Genomic DNA, 7,414 nt, shown 5'->3' with positions numbered 1-7,414 from the left:
GTAAAATTGGCAACATACGTGCAAATATGTGATAATATTGTTATGTAGTCAAGTTGTATAAGTAAGTGTATCTTAATTTGATTATGATTTACACTATGGAAAGAACTATATGTTTGTTAACTTGTGTGCAGGTAAAATGTCAAGAACTCCTAGTTTGTCGATTGAGGAGGACCCGGAGGAGGTCAGCTCCGGGGACTCTGGGAGCCCACTCGTAGCATCTAGCACCGAGCCTTCTGAGACTAGCCTTAGGAGTGCTAGCTTGTCCTCCCCTGCTAGGGTTACCAGGTCTCCCACCCCACCCGCACCTCAGGTCACCCTCACCCCTCCCAGACCCGGTCCCCGCCTCACGGCGCGGATTAGTGTCCCGTATGTTTCACCTACCTCTACCCCACCCAGATCCACTTACCACAGAGGCGAGTCCTCCCGCCCCCAGCCCGGGCCTGTGCCGCCACCTGTGTGGGGTACCCCCAGGCCAGTGAGGGATGAGCGTCCCTCCACCGAGGCGGCGTGGCTCCGGGTGCTCACCGAGCGGATGAATGAGCACACCACCGCCTTGACGGTGGGTATTCAGAGGAGGAACCTCTTGGTGGATTGCATACTGGACAGCCAGCATGCGATCGCGCAGCTGAGGAGGGAGGACGCCTACTCCCTGGGTTTGATTAACCGGATGGAAACACGGATCCGGGGTTTAATGGCAGTGATTGTGGGGATGGCGGCGGTGTTGGTGTGGTTGGTATACCACCGTGTTTAGATCATGTTAGGGTGGTGATAGTCAGGGACCGCTTTTTGATACTCTGTGTAAGCAGTTAGTGGTGATGCTAACATAGAGTGAATCTTGTTTAGTTATAATACAACCACTGGCCCTTAGGGTGGGTCTCTTTTGGGGCATTTCAGTATAGATACTTTTGGGTATCATTCAAGCACTGACCCGTTGCGGGTTATGTCGAGATGATGCCGACATAGGCCCTATGTAGGAAAACTTATCTAATGTAATAGTGACAGGAAAGTAATATGAACGGATGTTTGTGTAATATGTATTAACGTTTATTAATGAATGGAATGTTTGTTGTGTTTTATGATTGGAACTTGTATTGATTATATATATTTTCTTGATGTTGTGTAGAATGGCACCAAAACGTTCAGCCCAATTGTCGGAAGTGGACGTGAGTCGTTTGATTGCTCAACAGTTAGAGGCGGCGATACCGGATATAGTATCGCTCATCGCCGCCAGTATTAACAATTCGGCCAATCCAAACCCTCCGAGCAATCAAACGACCACCAATAATGACGGGGAACGAAATACTAATCCTCCGCAGAATGATAACACGATTCCGAGTAATGACGCACCACCTAGGGTGGTCGTTACAGACAGTAATGGCCCTATACCTACGGTAGAGACGAACCGTACGGAACCGATTCGTGCATCCAGGGGATGTTCGATCAAGGACTTTATGTTGTGCAAACCTCTAGAGTTTAGCGGGTCTGAAGGACCAAATGGATTAGTTAAATGGATCGAGAAAATATAATCCGTGGTGAATATCAGCAACTGCCCCGAGGATTGTGTTGTTAAGTATGCTGCCTGCACATTCACGGACCATGCCTTGACATGGTGGAACACGATAGTGCAGACCCGGGGCCAAGCGGCGACAAACCGCATGACCTGGATGGAGCTCAAGGCTCTTGTACTGGAACATTTCTGCCTGAAAAACGAATTGCAAAAGTTAGAAAATGAATTGTGGAACCTGGAAATGCAGGGGGCAGACCATTTGGGTTATACGAACCGGTTTAATGAGTTGTCGCGATTGGTACCATGGTTGGTCACCCCAGAGTCGAAGAGGGTGGAGCGTTATATTTGGGGGCTAACTCCAGTTGTAAGGAGTATAGTCAATTCTGGGGGACACCAGACGTATGAGGGTGCGGGTGACGCAAGCTGGTATCGTCACGTATGATTTCGTAAGAAGCGGGTCACTGAAGGTGGCAGGAGAGTCCGCTGGGGGGAAGCGGAGTTCACATGACCATAGGACCCAGGAAAAGCAGCAAGGTAAACGTGCCAGACCCACTGTCCAGAACTACGTCATGACTAGTTCGGGCGGGAGGCAAGAACTGCAGAAGGGAACGTTTCCTAAGTGTGGGAAATGTGGTTACCACCATGGTGGCGTGTGCAAAGAGGTGGTGTGCCACCGGTGTGCCAGGATTGGACACTACGCACCCAATTGTAAGACAAATCTGAACAACCTGAACCGTCAACCGCAACCTATCCGTGCGCAGCCATTTAAGACCCAACCAGCCCGACAGCAGAACCCGCAAGGAAACCAAATGGTGACCACCATCCGTGCTTGCTATGAATGCGGCAGCACGGATCACTTCAAAAGACACTGTCCGAAACTGAACCAGGGAGGAAACGGGAGGCAACCCTCGGGTCAGGCATCGTAGTCCAATCCGGCGCGAGGCCGAGCATTCGTGATGGGGGCGAACGAGGCACGCCAGGACCCCAGTGTAGTGACAGGTACATTCCTCGTCTCTGATCATTACGCTTCTGTATTATTTGATACAGGCGCCGATAGAAGTTTTGTCTCCGTTAGATTCCTGTCGATAGCAAACCTTCCTATTGGTGAAACCATAGAACCTTACACCGTAGAAGTCGCTAACGGTAAAACCATGATAGTAAATCAGAGAGTTCGGAATTGCCCTTTTATTCTGAACGAACAATCCTTTCTGATTGACTTGTTACCGGTAGAATTGGGTAGTTTTGATGTGATAGTGGGAATGGATTGGTTAGCACGTAACAGGGTAGAAATAAACTGTGAAAAGAAAATCGTCAAGATCCGGGTGTCGGATGACGAGGAGGTATTAGTGCAAGGAGAAAAATCCGGCACCATGATACCATTTATATCCCACCTCAAGGTGTTAAAATATATACGTCAGGGATGTGTGGCGTATCTAGCGAGCCTGACGGCCACTGATTCTGAGGAAAAACGGGTGGACGATATCCCCGTGGTATGCGAATTTCCACAAGTTTTCCCAGAGGAACTTCCTGGATTACCGCCAACCCGACAGGTCGAATTCAGAATCGATCTGTTACCTCAAGCTGGCCCTGTTGCTAAGGCACCCTACCGACTTGCACCATCTGAGATGCAAGAATTATCCAACCAATTGCAAGAATTGTTGGATAAAGGATTTATTCGTCCTAGTTATTCCCCGTGGGGTGCACCGGTACTATTCGTGAAAAAGAAGGACGGGAGCCTTAGAATGTGCATTGATTACAGGGAGTTGAACAAGTTGACAATCAAAAATAGGTATCCTCTTCCCCGAATCGATGATCTGTTCGACCAACTACAAGGTGCGAGCTACTTCTCAAAAATAGATCTTAGATCGGGATACCATCAGGTTAGAATTCAAGAGGAGGATATCCCAAAAACCGCATTCCGGACTCGCTACCGTTATTACGAGTTCTTAGTTATGCCTTTTGGGCTAACAAATGCGCCAACAGTGTTCATGGATCTCATGAATCGAGTCTGTAAACCCTACCTCGATAAATTCGTCATCGTGTTTATTGACGATATTTTGATATACTCGAAGAATAAAGAAGAGCACGAGCAACACTTAAGATTAATTTTAGAGCTTCTAAATCAGGAGAAGTTGTATGCAAAATTCTCCAAGTGTAACTTCTGGTTACAAGAAGTGCAATTCCTTGGTCACGTTATAAATCACCAAGGAATACACGTTGATCCAAGTAAGGTTGAAGCGGTTAAGAATTGGCAAGCGCCTAGATCGCCAAAGAAAATCCGCCAATTCTTAGGCTTAGCTGGATACTATCGTTGATTTATAGAGAACTTTTCCAGCATCGCCCAACCATTAACCCTCCTGACTCAAAAGGATCGAAAATATGATTGGGGAGAAGAACAGGAAGCGGCGTTTGAAACGCTAAAACAAAGATTGTGCCAAGCGCCGATCTTAAGTCTCCCCGACGGAGACGATGGTTTTGTCGTGTATTGTGACGCATCCCGTAGAGGATTGGGATGTGTGTTGATGCAGAATAATAAAGTCATAGCCTATGCTTCCCGACAGTTAAAAGTACACGAGAAAAATTACACTACTCATGACTTAGAACTGGGAGCAGTTATCTTCGCACTTAAAATCTGGAGACATTATCTCTACGGTACAAAGTGCACCATCTTCACCGATCATAAAAGTTTGCATCACATATTTGATCAGAAAGAACTGAATATGAGACAACGAAGATGGGTCGAATTATTAAACGACTATGACTGTGACATCCGTTATCACCCCGGCAAGGCTAACGTCGTAGCCGATGCCTTGAGTAGGAAGGATCGGGTTAAGCCATTGCGAGTGCGAGCGCTGGGGATGATAGTCCAGTCGAACCTTTCAGATTTGATTCGAATCGCTCAACGCGAGGCGTTGGAAGAGGAACAATTGGAAAAAGAGGGACTTTTCGGTAACGAGAAAAATTTCGAACAGCGCAAGGACGAAATTCTCTACTTCAAAAATCGGATTTGGATCCCGACCCTCCATGATCTTCGTGAATTGATCATGAACGAAGCGCATAAATCGAAATATTCCATACATCCGGGATCGGATAAGATGTACAAGGATGTGAAGGAGTTCTACTGGTGGCCGAGTATGAAAAAGGATATAGCCACATACGTCGGCAAGTGTACGACGTGTGCGAGGGTTAAGGCGGAGCACCAGAAACCTTCGGGAATGTTACAACAACCGGAAATTCCGGAATGGAAGTGAGAGCATATCACGATGGATTTTGTGACACATCTCCCCAAGACGTCCCGAGGACATGATGCAATTTGGGTATTCGTGGATCGATTAACCAAATCGGCACATTTTATTCCGATTAGAAATAATTATAACACTGAGAGACTTGCGCAGATTTATATAAATGAAATTGTGTCACGTCATGGGATACCCATCTCAATCATCTCTGATCGGGATAGCCATTTCACCTCCAAGCTTTGGCAAGCTGTGCAAGAAGCGTTGGGAACGCGTATTGATCTAAGCACAGCTTACCACCCTCAGACCGACGGTCAGTCTGAGAGGACCATTCAAACCCTGGAGGATTTGCTTCGTACATGCGTACTGGATTTTAAGGGAAATTGGGATCAACATCTCCCACTCGTTGAATTTTCCTATAATAACAGTTACCATAGCAGTATAAAGGCAGCACCTTACGAAGCATTGTATGGACGGAAGTGCCGATCACCACTCTGCTGGACTGAAGTGGGCGACACACAGATTATTAGATCAGATCTGGTCCAGGAAACGACCAGCAAAATTCTTGAAATTAAGAACAATCTGAAGGCCGCACGGGATCGGCAGAAGAGTTATGCCGATACCCGTAGAAAACCGTTATTATTTGAGAAAGGTGATAAAGTGTATTTGAAAGTATCACCTTGGAAATGAGTAGTCAGATTTGAAAAGGCGGGGAAATTAGCCCCTAGATATATTGGACCATTTGATATTACTGCGAAAATCGGTCCTGTAGCATACCGATTAGAACTGCCTGATGAACTGAGTGCAGTTCACAACGTGTTTCACGTGTCGAACCTGAAAAGGTGTCTGTCGGATGAGACATCGGTGTTACCTTTAGAGGGTGTCCAAATAAATGATAAGCTCAACATTGTAGAGGAGCCTATAGAAATAGTAGACGGGAAAGACAAGCAACTTAGACACAATAAGATCTCGTTGTTCAAAGTTAGATGGAACTCGCAGCGAGGCCCAGAATATACTTGGGAACGAAAGGACGAATTTCGGAAGAAATACCCCCACCTATTTCTTCAAAAGGAAGTAGTTGACGCGTAAAATTTTGAGGACGAAATTTTTATAACGGGGGGAGAATGTAACGATTCCGGCAAATTCAGGTATACCCTAGCCGGAATATACTATTTACGTGTTATTTAATACTGAATATATGAATTATAATGTGTTTATACGAGTATATAAGATTCACAGTACGAATTATACTCGAATGAACAGTTAGTCGTATTAGAATTACGATTAACCGATGAACGGTTATTGAAACCCGAACGAATCGGGGATTACGTCATAGATGAAATATATGATGTTTAGTAAGGTTTACGAAGTATTAAGGCTTCGGGATAAGTGAATTATAGCACAGAAAAAGGATTTCGATTTATTAGTACGTCGGTACGTTAAACGAAACCTTTAACATCAAACCAAGCAAGAGACGATCGATCAAGCCGAAAAAGATGCACGATGACCGACAATATGATGTGTTGAGTCAATAAACTTCATGGTTTAAGTTTTTAAAGTTTTTAAATCAGTTTTATATAAATTTCATTTTTAAGCCGAAAAACGACCGTTTTGGCCTCGTTTTGAGCGGAATTAAACGTTTAACCGAAAAACGAACTGAACCAGATTATGCACAACATTATCCGGATTACACAATCCAAGTTTGTGGCCAAGAATGAAGATGTGGGTCCCACCCCACACCCTAACTTGGACCGATCGGTCCTTGCACACACACTAACACCTTCATTTTTATTTTTTCTCCAATCTTTCTCCCAAAATCCTCTCAACCCCTTTGCACATTCATCCAAACCTTTGATTTCTAACAAGATTCTCAAGGTATAAACATGATTTTAATGGTTGATTCTTAGTTTTGATTCCATAATCTTGAGAAAATGAGGTTTCAAATGAAAAATGGGTGAAAACCCGAGATGAAACCGATTCTTTGAGGATCAAGTGATGTATACAAGTTATACAAAGGATCTTGGTCCAAGAAAGTAGTTAAAAGAGTCAAAAACGAATTTTTACGGTCAAAATCTTTGTTTTGATGTTCTAATCGAAACCATGAAAGAAATGGCTTGATTGTGGGTATAACTTGATTGGTGTGGTGTTTTTGTGCTTGTAAGTGTTGTATCTAGTGGCTAGCAAAGGCTAGAAACCAAGATCTTTGCGATCTAACACTAGAAAACACAAAGTAGTTCGGTTTTCGTATGATTTGTGTGATTTGGACAGATTGTGGTAGGCTTAGAGTTGGGTCATGAAATTTCACAGAGATGATCTACACATGAAAATATGAGATCTGTGAAATTTTGGTAATTTTTGGATAAAGGATGAATATTTGGTGAATTTAATGCTCGGTTTTGGCTAAAAATGGTGAAAAATATCTAAACATCATGAAAAATTCTGGAAAATTTAAGATAATCTTTTTATAACATATAAAAGTCACACACAAAATTTCAGGTTCATTGGAGAAGCCTAAGTATGCTTTTCGGTAAAACGAGTTATAGGGATTTCTCGCTCGGTTTTGGTAAAAATGGCTTGAAAATGAGTTTTTGGTTCTGGAAAAATTACAGGGAACTATGTGGGTGACAGGGGTCATCCCAAAAAAATTTGGGATTTTTCGAAGGTCGTTTGG

Source organism: Bidens hawaiensis, unplaced genomic scaffold, assembly GCF_021521415.1.
Source record: "Bidens hawaiensis isolate Kalapana, Puna unplaced genomic scaffold, B.hawaiensis_p1.1 tig00039693_1, whole genome shotgun sequence".
Lineage (NCBI taxonomy): Eukaryota > Viridiplantae > Streptophyta > Magnoliopsida > Asterales > Asteraceae > Bidens > Bidens hawaiensis.
Note: the sequence above shows the minus strand (reverse complement) of the source record.